Source organism: Physeter macrocephalus, chromosome 1, assembly GCF_002837175.3.
Source record: "Physeter macrocephalus isolate SW-GA chromosome 1, ASM283717v5, whole genome shotgun sequence".
NCBI lineage: Eukaryota > Metazoa > Chordata > Mammalia > Artiodactyla > Physeteridae > Physeter > Physeter macrocephalus.
The window spans coordinates 118,593,640-118,606,208 of record NC_041214.2 but is presented as its reverse complement, the minus strand read 5'-3'; positions in this window follow the sequence as shown (position 1 = coordinate 118,606,208).

The following is a 12,569-nucleotide window of genomic DNA, read 5'->3' as shown; positions in this document are numbered from 1 at the left end:
GGTGTTACTTATCCACATGTGAGGCTTCCAGGAAGACCAGGGAACTTTGTAAGGCTCAATATTGCTGGAAATTCACTTAATGCATTCTGTCCTTCTCCCCAGCGTCTACACAGGAATGATTTAGGGATACCGGCTGCCACGTCTTGATTTAGAACGAAGATCTTAATCACAATAAAACCCCTGCCTTGGCAGACCTTTCCTGTTATCTTCATGAAGACCTCGGCAATAACAAGCACTCAATTCCTCACAATTCTCACAGAACCACATTATGGTTTTACTGGACAGCCATTCTCTTTTTGGAGTTTGCATTTAGACCAATTGGAGAAAAGATCGGGTGCTTTGGGGAGCAGGTGCTGAGACCCAACAAAAAGTGGAGCTGTGAGGGTTGTAGAGCAGTGTAGGTTAAAGCAATCAATTTTATTGCAGGACGCTGTTTCTCCTGCTACTAACAGCTGCTCAGAGGATAGTGGGGAAGCTACCCTGCTGAGCAGATCTGAGTCAGTGGATGGAAAATCTACCTCATTTCCAGGCTGAAGGATCCCACATTAAAAGACCATAAAGCTAAAGTCATTTAAATAGTAGCTCCAGGGGCACATTAACTTTCTTTCTTACAAAATGTCTGTTAATATAGATCTCAAAGACAAGTTCCTTGTCACTTCAACATTCAACACAACATAACAGGTTTGGGTTTTTTTTGTTTCTTTTTAATTTTTGAATTTTGTTTTATTTATTTTTTAATACAGCAGGTTCTTATTAGTCATCAATTTTATACACATTAGTGTATACATGTCAATCCCACTCTCCCACTTCATCACACCACCACCCGCAACCCCCCCGCCGCTTTCCACCCTTGGTGTCCATACATTTGTTCTCTACATCTGTGTCTCAACTTCTGCCCTGCAAACCGGTTCATCTGTACCATTTTTCTAGATTCCACATATATGCGATCGTAACAGGTTTTTAAATTTGTTTTCCCATCTCAGACATTTGTGTTTATACCCACCCACACACATACACACACGTTTGAATAAATGAAGAAAAAGAGCAAGCCATCACTATTCATACGTGGTAGCCACTATCACAAAAAGCTAACACTGGCCATTTGAAACCTTTGCAAAGCATTTAAATTGCTGAAATGGACATTCCATAATTTATGTTAGGAAAAAAATAATTTATTGTTACAAACTTGGTGAGGCTTTAAAATTTCTGGTTTGCAGACTTAGAATAGCTCTGTCCTCGAGGAATGACTTAGAGGAACAAATTTGGAATATAAATTGGTCTTTGAGAAGTCCACTGGGTTAGATGGCTGAATGCATGTTAACTGGTGAGTGTGCCACAGTCTTCATGGAGAGACCTGAACAGCAGGACTGCCTGTTCAGTTGAATGTTCCCTTGAGAGATACAGCTTATGGGTGTCGTACTGTTAACTGTAAACTACTTGGGGAAAGAGGAGAGAGTGGGATTTAGAAATGTCTGGCAGCTCAAGGATCTGGTTTGAATGCCAAGTAGCAGCTGAGACAACTGTGTAATAGCTTACATTCCCAAAGGAGAAGGGATTAAAAAAAAAAGACAGCTAGGTTCTTGTCAACTTTTTTGAGAGTAGGTAAAATCAATGCTTCTCAACAAGATCCTTAGTCTTGAGTTTTAAAAATATATTATTTTAAGTATAAACATATATAAATGTATGTAGATACCGAAATTTTATATATTTATCAGTATATTTCACATGCAGGGCAAATTAAGACTGACTTTACAATCATTGTGCCTGTCTAAATGGAATTATATAAATCTGGCTATGTAATACACAAGCTACTAATGTTATATCCTAAAGACAGCGTGCTGTACAAAATATCTGGATTACTATATTCAATTATTATAATACTTTGTGCAGTGTAGAGACTGGTGTAGGCAAATTTTATACAGGATTTTTTAAGTGTTCCCACAATATAAAAATACCAGCATCTGGGGCTTCCCTGGTGGCACAGTGGTAGAGTCTCCTCCTGCCGATGCAGGGGACGCGGGTTCGTGCCCTGGTCTGGGAGGATCCCACATGCCGCAGGGCGGCTGGGCCCATGAGCCATGGCCGCTGAGCCTGCGCGTCCGGAGCCTGTGCTCCGCAACGGGAGAGGCCACAACAGTGAGAGGCCTGCGTACCGAAAAAAAAAAAAAAAAAAAAAAAAAAAAAATACCAGCATCATTTTATTTTAAGCAATCATTGTTTTTATAAAACTACTGTAGTCAGCAACATTTCAAATTTAAGTAGAAACTGGAAGATCAACACTGTAACACGTCAGCTGCTCGTAATATAGGATTAAATGATAATTATAAACAATAAAATATTGTAACATAACATTTATTGATATTTCAAATTTTTTAAAAGTTAAAATTAGGATTTTTTTAAAAAAACTACTGATAAACAGAAATGTATGTGATAACTGGAGATGGAATTTTTCTAAATGTTTCTTGTTTTAAGTTGTTTTGTTGTTTTATTGTGACATAACTAATTTGTCTAAGTAGAATTTGAATAATTTGCCTAGGTGGCCTATTAGTAACCTCATTGTGAAGAACATCAAGAAATTCGTTTTAATACATACCCTACTTTCCAGCTTTGAAACTGCAATCAGAGCTTCCAGCAGATGCTCCTTCAGTTTAAGAACATGAATCAGCTTTTGGCTAAAGTCAGAGCATCCTATTTAGGAAAATTTCTCTTGGAAAAAAAAATCTAATGTGATGGCTTTGGTGCAAACAAGGAGTTAAAAGAACTTGCCACTGACTAAGCATGGGGTTTGTGCCCTAAAGGGTGAGTTAGCATTCATTCTTCTACCCTAGCCATCTGCTCCTGTCCTAACTTCTTTTAATACCTGCCTGTCTCTGATTCCTATAGCTCATCAGCAAGGCAGTAACTGTTGGACTGTCTCCTTGAAGATTCTTAAGCCTCAAGCCTAAAACGTCACATAAAAGGAAACTAATTTGTAAACATCATCACCCTTCAATCTCTTCATGTCTGAATCATGGGGAAAACCTGAAGTGATTTGTAAACACACCAGCATACAGAAGTGTTCCCTATTTCACACCTTTTGTTCCATCTTAAGGAAAAGCAGGGTCCAGATGCTTATGAAATTCTCACTTTAACCCCACACATTTTAAAAATTATGAAGGGCAAGGATGGAAAGGAAAAATACTTGGGTAGACATGATGCAGACCGCATGCACCAGATTTCAAGTATTTTTCATCAAGCATTAAAATATTCCAGAAATTTCAAAATTTTGCCTCAAAAATGCCTATTTTATCCTGACTCTCATATCTGGAAAGCCATGCGTTTTCCATTCCATGTCTTCATTAGTTTGGAAAATAAGAGTCCAGAAGGGTTTGGTAGAAAGCCTGTGGGCATATTGTGAAAAGTCTCTTCTCATCAAATTAGCACAGTCATTTAGACTCACATGGTACAAGCATATTACTTTGCACACAGTATGTGCTTACCAACGCTAATTTTATTTAATTTAGCTCAATGATAAATGTCATATGGATAATGATACCCAGTCAATGTTATTCTACATCACTCAAGAATACAGACTCACTGAACTTTAAAGAGACATGTTTTCACAAGAAAAAATTGCAAACAACCAGCAAACAGGACATTTTTACCATAAATAATGAAGATCATCTTAAATGATCCTATATACAAGGACAAAGAAATATATAGTAAAAGACCACCCATGCCACATAACTTCAAGGTTCCTAAAACTCATGTAATCCCCCAAAAAATGTCTCCATCAGCTTTACCCTATACCAGAAATATCTGTCATTATTCTTCTTTCTGTTATTAAATGTATGCATTTTCAGAGGGTGCTTGTATAAAGGAAATACATCATCCAGAATGTACAGCAGTTTATCATTTTAGCCTTCATGATCTCATTTGGTAAAATTAAATTTTTTTTACCTTTCCACCATAGATTAAGAACTATAACAGGATAAGTAGCTTTTAAAGAGAGTGTGTACAGTTTTGGTAAAGTCCTAAACACAATAGGTATTCTAAAATGGTACACATAATCAGGGCGGAGGAAGATCCCTTGGGCAGCCAGGAAAATGAGCTCACTGTATTTCCATTAAAGGTAATTTAGGAAAAGGAACAACTAAAAAAACAAGCTTTTTGCTACATCATTGTTTTGGCCTGAACTGTGTCTCCTCCAAATTTGTATGCTGAACTCTTAACCCCTAGTACCTCAGAATGTGACTGTATTTGGAGATAGAGCCTTTAAAGATGTAATTAAGATAAAATGAGATTACATGGGCAGGTCCCAATCTAATATGAATAATGTCCTTATAAAAAGAAGAGGTTAAGACACAGACACACAGAGGGAAAACCATGTGAAGACACCATGGAAGACAGCCATCTACAAGCCAATGAGAGAGGCTTCAGAAGGAATAATCTTGCTGACAGCTCAGATTTCTAGCCTCCAGAACTGTGAGAAAATAAATGTCTGTTGTTCATGACACCCAGTCTTTGTTTAGGCAGCCCTAGCAAACTAAGACAGTCATTTCTTTGTAGCATTTTGGCCAGGATAGAAAATAACCCTCAGGCCTAATGGCACATTACATAATTAAAGATTTCAAGCATAATTTAATGCAGTTCAACGAGGTCAAAGAAGTAATATTCAAAAGGCATCATAGATTGAAGTCAAAGGAAAGAAAGAAATGATAAAATAGGAAGAAAGACTCCAAAAGTCCAAGTCAGAAAATTGTGAATGGCATGGCTTAAAACCAGAAGAAATGAGACAAGGGAAAAAACATGTTAAGAAAAAATAGTAAGTAGTCTACAGTGGTAATACTGACCTGGGATTGCCAGTGGCATAAAGAATATCAAATGAAGTAAAATATGATGTTTTGATTTCCTGACTAATGGATAAGGACAAGGTGTCCAAATTATAGCTGTGAGAACTCTATTTTACTTTTTAAAAATAGCATTATAAGTAAAGTAAAGAAACCTTTACTTGGAGTTTTTTTTTTTTTTTTTTTTAGAAAGGCCATTTGGAATCAATGAATAAACTGAATTATAACATATTTATAAAACATACAACTCTATTATGTACTTTTCCTATACAGTTCATCAAACTAGCCTGACAATATTGAGAAAAGAATTTAAATATAAAAGTGAGCAAAGCCTGTAGCATCCTTTATTATACTGTATGCTAAATTCCATCCTACTAAATGATTTATTGAAAATAGTTTTCTTAATTTTTCTGTAATTTACTTGCACTATTTATGTTCAGTATAACTGAAGAAAGAATTGACAAGTTGTAGCATTTAAGATTAAATCAGTATTTAATTGATCATTCCCATAAGACATGAAAATATGACATGAAAATCAGTATGAAAGCCAGGATAAAAAAACAGAATGGGGTAAATATATAGTATTTGGGGTTAATTTTAAACGAAATAGGACTTGAAAGATAACAAAATATGGCTAAAATAGCTTTTCTAAAAAAGTCTCTTCTTAGGTATTCCTGACCAAAAGAGATACAAAAGTATTCATCCAATCCTGAGAGAGAAAAAATTGATCTTTTCTCTGTCCTGGAGCCCATTTCTCTATCATGGTAGTTAACACCCTCTAGTAAGTATCTTTAAATGTTTATCCTCCCTACCTTGACTATGATTTTGATACTGAGATTATCTTTTTTTTTTTTAATTTTCAACTTTAAATCTTCAACACATCCTCTTGTTGAATATTGTACTAATTTAGAGTGTATATCTGGATATTTTCTATACCACGAAGAGGTTGATTACAACGGAATGTTTTGTGGAACATGTCATTTGTGAAAGTCAGGAAGCCCAGTCCAATCCAAGATAATTAGAAAGAAAAACAAAAGGTAGAACTAGTGCTGAATACTTTAAATAAACATTATTCCAGAGCGTCAGCATGTCTTAGGAAGGTAGTGGACTGGGGCCAAGAACTTAAACAGAAAAAATGATTGATTATGATGCTGATGCTGCCCAGGAAAATGAAGGTGATGTAAATAATATAGCTGTAATAATATGATTATGAATTCGAACAAACATCTTGAGATTCCTGATATAGTCTATCTCTTTTTTTAGGGCACCATTGTTCAGAAACCTATTCTTATTCTCTTTGTTACTAACTGGTGGTTAAAGAAAAGACTGTCAATATTGGAAATACTGTATATCTTTCCTTCTTTCTGGGAACCAATGTTGATTTCTTTCCAGCCCCCCTATAGAGTTGCAAGTCTAGCTCTCTTTGGAAAATACTCCAGAGTTTTCAAGATTGTCTCACTTTCCATAAATAAGAAAATACAATTTTACAACCCCTCATTTTGTTTAGTATGTGACTCTATAAAGCACATGAATAACTACAGCTTATACCTACAGATTCATTCAGAGCCTAACTTCTCAAAAACAATAAACATAGCTTATCAAGGCCTAGCACAAAAGTCATTCTTGGTAAGTACCTGAGGGATCCATCATGGGAATACTTAAGTTTCCCTTAAAATTATGCTATTTTCAGTAAGAATTATGATTCTTCACTTAAGCATGAATTTTTTTTAAATTAAGCTTATTGAAGATATAAATGTCTTCATTCTTCAAAAAAACATTTTATAGCTTTAAGAAGTCACCTAAATAGCACACTAGATGACATCCTTAGAAATGTCCCTTGAAGATTTTAATAATATTTTTTGAACTTTCTCATCTAACTTTTACCTTTAATAGTAATATTTCTGCCAAGGGGGATTTCTTGGCTGTACATGATCCTTTCATATTAATTGTATAACTTATTTAGATTAAAACACTGTTAAGCCCTTTACTGAAATTCCACAATGAACTGAAAAAGAAAATTTCTCAAAGTGCCTCACAAAAGTAGAGTGTCTAAAAACTAAGAGAATCAAGATCCATAAAATCTAATTCATAAGGAAAGAAACTGATATGCTACTAAGTAAAGACTGCCAGATTTACCTGTGGCACTCTATGAATTTTTTTTTAAGCTGAAGAAAGCTTTGAAGTCCCTTCCTATGAAAATTTATGTTGTTGTTGTTATTTTCACAGTTTAAATGTGTTTGCCTGAATCCTTAATACTGTAATCTAGAATTAACCAAATACATCTACTGAGAATAAGGAAAATAACAGTAAGATGACTTGATTTTATCTCCATGATTTCTGCCTATTCAGGGTGACTGGACAGAGAAATGGTGACTTCCAGTGACAATTAAACTATATGAAAGTGTCAAAATAACATGATAACAAGAACTTCATTGTGCTTAAACGTGCCAAAAATAAGTAGGCTGGCCAAAATGTCAAATAATAACTAAATACATGATCAATGTGTCTTATTTTGGGCCTAATCATATGATGCTGCTAAATATTGAAATAGAGAACATGTACATATGTAGATATATTAATATATGTCAAATTTAGAGATGCATACCCCAAATATTTTGACTAAGTGTTAAAAGATTTTCTTCATTTGGATATAGTAATATCATTTAGTAGAATTTTATCACATTTGCATCCAGTCACTTTCTTGGAAATAACCCAAATGATATTCTGTGAAAAATCCCTTTACAAAATGATCAGATAAAAGAGAATTATTCATCTTAACAATCTTTATCCCACTAATGTTAAAATATCATACAAAAAACTACAATCAGAAAAAAATTTCAATTTTTAGATTGAAAAAGAAAGACACAAGTTAAATATTTCCTTTTTGATCAAAGTGCCATGAACTTGAAAGGATTTGCAAAGTGGAAACAGGTGTAGTCAACTGTTGGAGTATTTTTTAAGTTGTTTGACACATTATAATAGTGTGATCCAAAACTGAAACTTGACATTACTATAAGCATTGGAAGATCATAAATCACTTTAGACAGCACACTGTAGTCATAGTTTTTTCACACTGGAAGTATGTTGTAATACTTTTTAATATGAGAAAACTTTAATATTTTTAACATATGAAAACTTTGTATTAATTTTACTAATATAAGGAAATTTTAATATTTTTAATATGAAAAAATTTTGCATTATTTTGTTTCCTAATAAGTAATACAAAGTTTAAATAATGATAAGATGAAAATTTAACTTTCTTCCCTTATATTCAATACATTGTATATAATTCCACATTGTTTGTAAAGCAATTAAATATTCTTTCTGCTTTGGCATATTATTGACATTTTATTAAAGGCTGGACATATAAGAATGATGATTTCAAGAGGACTTCATACACATCCACATTTTATAGGTAATTTAACTGATGCATAATTAAAATTACAAAGAAATTAAAAGCCCAGTTAAAACAGAAACTTTCATCTAATTTGTTTTTGTAAGAAAAGACAATTTCATGTAAATGCTAATAATTTCATATTTTACAATAACATCTTTCCAAGGACTCCAATTTTTTTCATAGGAACAGTCTTATAACATCTTTATTTATCCCCATAATCTCACAGTGACACGATAAGTATAAAATAATTCAGATCAGGAAAATGGCATGAGGGATACTGGCTCCTTCCCCTACTCTATGCATCATCACTCTTGGAGTGATGGTCCCACTCCAAGCCAACTTTTCAAAAAATTGCCAGTCATGCCAGATGCTTAAGATCACTTCAAATGGCTCAAAAACAACTTATTATTGCTTTTCAGTATGTTAAGCAGTAAGAATAAGTTAAACCCATTTATTTCCATCAAAAATAGATACTTAACATAAGCTAAAAATGTTTAACCATTACAGAAATTTAATTAAGCAATTTGCTTTAGGTTAACCCAAAGGGTATATTTGAAAACTTTACTCTTGACATACATATTATATCCAATTCACAAAGGAATAATGCAAAGAATTTAAACATTTTTAAAATATATCTTTGGCATTGTTCACCTGCTTTGTTTTTCCCCTTCTTGTCCCAAGAAATTTCTGCTGTTGTCCATTCAATTGCCTCATCTCTTTTTAATTCCTAGTTCCACTTCATTCAGACAAACACACAGTATGAAGAATAAAACTCAGATAGCTATTTTTAACTTTAAACTATGGTTTTCTAATGCTTAATGATACTACCAGTATATGCTATGACTTGATTTTTTTTCCATTTTCTAAGGAATCCCTTTCTGTTGTGAAGTTTTCAAAAATCTGAATACATTTCATGGATTGAAGGCATCCAAACAGTCTCTAGCAGGAAAATATATAGCACACAATCCTTTAAAAACGCATGTAATAACAGCTGGGATTTATAATAACAAACGAAGGGAAAGATGAAGGAAATACACAAATCATAAGCTTCAAGAAACACATAAATCTTTTTGAAGTTTTATCATAACTCAGAAAGAACGTTATCCTTTCAAAACCTGCCAGATCACGCCAGACATTATACCCAGTTTTAAAACTCAGGTGCTTTGAAGTTATCTTTGAAGTCCTTTCAGCTTTGGAGTTTTGGTCACTCCTCAGATCACACCACGCATGCATTAGTTCTATGTTGTCCTATTGTTTCCCTACATCAGTCATTTTTTCTTCTTCTGTTTAACACAGAAGTATATAATTTTGTTATCTATAATATATAACCTGAAAATGTTAAACTTTTTTGCATAAAAAGGTTACATTTATAAAAGATAATGACATAAACTGGACTTAGTAGACTGAAAAGAGAAAATTTTTTTTCTTTCAAACTACTGTCCCCTGAAAACTCACTGTCTACTTAGTTTTTCTTGCCTGCGGATTAGATTTTAGCCAGAATGTATCGCTTTTCTCATATTAATTAATTTATTCATTCATTTTAAAACTGTTGCAAGTGTCTACTAAATGCCAAACACTGTTCTAGGTGTTTAGAAATATAGATGATCAACATCAAAGATTCCTAAGGAGCTTATATTCTAGTTGGGGAAATGCATCAAAAGTGATTAATTCTATGGAAAAAATTAAAATAATCAAGCATGATAAAGGAAGACAGAAGGTTCAGTTTGGGGGTGGGGAGGAGTACCGGAGGTATATGGAGGGTCAGTATTCAGTATTAATTATGGTCATCAGGGTAAGCCTCACTGAAACAGTGGATTTAGATAAGGTGATGAGTTTAGCCAAATTGCTATCTGGTAGAAGAACATTCCAGAACAGATAGAGCAGAAAGCTAAAATAAGAACATGTCTGACGTAGAGAATGGACTTGAGGACACTGGGGGGGGGAAGGGTAAGCTGGGACGAAGTGAGAGAGCAGCGTTGACATATATACACTACCAAACATAAAATAGATAGCTAGTGGGAATCAGCTGCATAGCACAGGGAGATCAGCTCCGTGCTTTGTGACCACCTAGAGGGGTGGGATAGGGAGGGTGGGAGGGAGGCACAAGAGGAAGGGGATATGGGTATATATGTATATGTATAGCTGATTCACTTTGTAATACAGCAGAAACTAACACAACATTGTAAAGCAATTATACTCCAATAAAGTTGTTTAAAAAAAAAGAATATAATCAGACAAAATGTAAAAATGCATATCTTAGATGTTTATCAGAGCCTTGTTAATAACAGTAAAAATGTAGAAACAGCATAAACATTCAACATTAGAGGTTTGGTTAAAAAATTACAGAATAGGCAAAGCCATAGAGACAGAAAGTAGACTTGTGGTTTCCAGCAGCTGTGGGAAGGGAGTGACTGAATAGGAGTGATTGAATGGGTATGGGGTTTCTTTTGGGAGTGATGAAAATGTTCTAAAATTAGGTTGTGGTGATAGTTGCACAGTTCTGTGACTATATTAAAACCATTAAACTGTATGCTTTAAATGGGTGAATTTTAATGGTATTGGTTTATATCTCAATAAAGCTGTTTTTAAAATTAAAAAAAAAAGAACATGTCTGAGATGTTCACACAATATCAAGGAAACGTGTGCAAATGGTAGGAGAAGTCAGAAAGGAGAGGAGGGCAGCAGAATATGAGAACCATACTGGCCATTTTCTGGACTTAGGCTTCTAACCTGAGTGAAATGGAAATATAACAAAATCTGACATATTTTAAAAGTATAACTCAGTATCCAGGTAAGAGATGATGGTGGTACAAAAAAAGGAGGTAGTAGTGAAAGCTATGTTTTGAAGATAGAGCCACCAGCATTTCCTAACATATTTGATATAGCATGTGAGAGAAAGAAAGGAGGTAAATATTGCTCCAAGGGTTTTGGCTTGGACAACAGGAAGAAAGGAAGTGAATCAGACGTGCAGGAGACAGTGGGAAGTGAGGGAGCAGATGTGAGACCGAATATTTGGAATTTCAAAAGTTTTATAATGTTGCATTTGTGATGTCTGCTAGCCAAGTAGACATGTTGAGTGGGCAAATTGGACATATGGCCAAGATAGCTTAAAAATTTGGGAGTCATCAGCATACAGATAGCCTTCAAAGTTATGAGACTGGATGTTTAACCATGGGTGTGTAACTAAAAAAGAGAAGTCTAAAATCTAATAAGCTCTGGGCCATACCAATGTCAATGGGTCAGTTAAAAGAGAAGGCATAGACAACAACAACTGAGAATGAACAACCAGTAAGTCAGGAAGAAAGCCAATCAAGTGCAGTGTCCTGGAAATAAAATTTTAAAAGACTGAAACTTCTGATTTTAGTAAAGATATTGCTCCATACATGTGACATATCTGAACTGGATTTCAGCAACCAAAATTTCCATGATATTGGTGGCCGCTGAATCTGAATCTACAATTTTTAGCACCTTCCAAATGCATTTTGCTCTTGAATAGAAGGAATTTTGGAGTAAAAAACTCTTTAGCTTATTCTTCATTCTCTAAAACCTTATAGACTGTTTCAACGTATGTTCAATACCATATTTATGGTTGTGCCTGACTCTAGAAAACGGACTGAATTTAATCCTCTTGTTATTACCTTTGGGAATAGTACACAAGTACGTACTTTGTTTTTTTTTCCTATTATTGAAGCTTAAAAGACCATAACAAAACTGTGACACAATAAAGGAAGTCTGCCAAATGCCAATCAATCATATTCCAAAGGGAAGTTACAGATGAAACACTTCCTAAGTGTTTTCCAAATATTAACACTGAAATTTTTGAAGAAAAATCTAAAGGCATTCTTTAGATCTTCTGGAGTATGAATTCATACTTGGCATCATTCTTCACTGATTCTCTCCACTGACCCATCCTAAACCCAGGACCCCAAGACAATATCTTGCCATATCAAGAGAGATTGCATAACTAGATTTTACAGTAGTAATTACAGATTTTATTTTTAAAGATTTCTCAATTAAACTTAATCATTTAAAAACTCTTTTAAAAAAGCAAAAGATTTTCAAAGTGGTTCAATGTAATCAACCCACCTCCAAATAGCTGGTTGATCACTCCAGGGAATGTGAGAAACTCAGTACTGGTCTCTGATGCTGGCATATTGGACATTCAGCAGTGGCTGTAGCCAGGTTGGCTCTGGTGAGTGGAAGTCCATGTTTCTGAGCCCATACCTACCCTCCATTCCTGCCACCACGGCCACTTCGTTCATGAGCCTATTGGGTACTGATAGGGGTGGCTAGGAAAAGAGGCTGACCGGTATACACAGAATGGGTCGTCCTATCCACTTGAT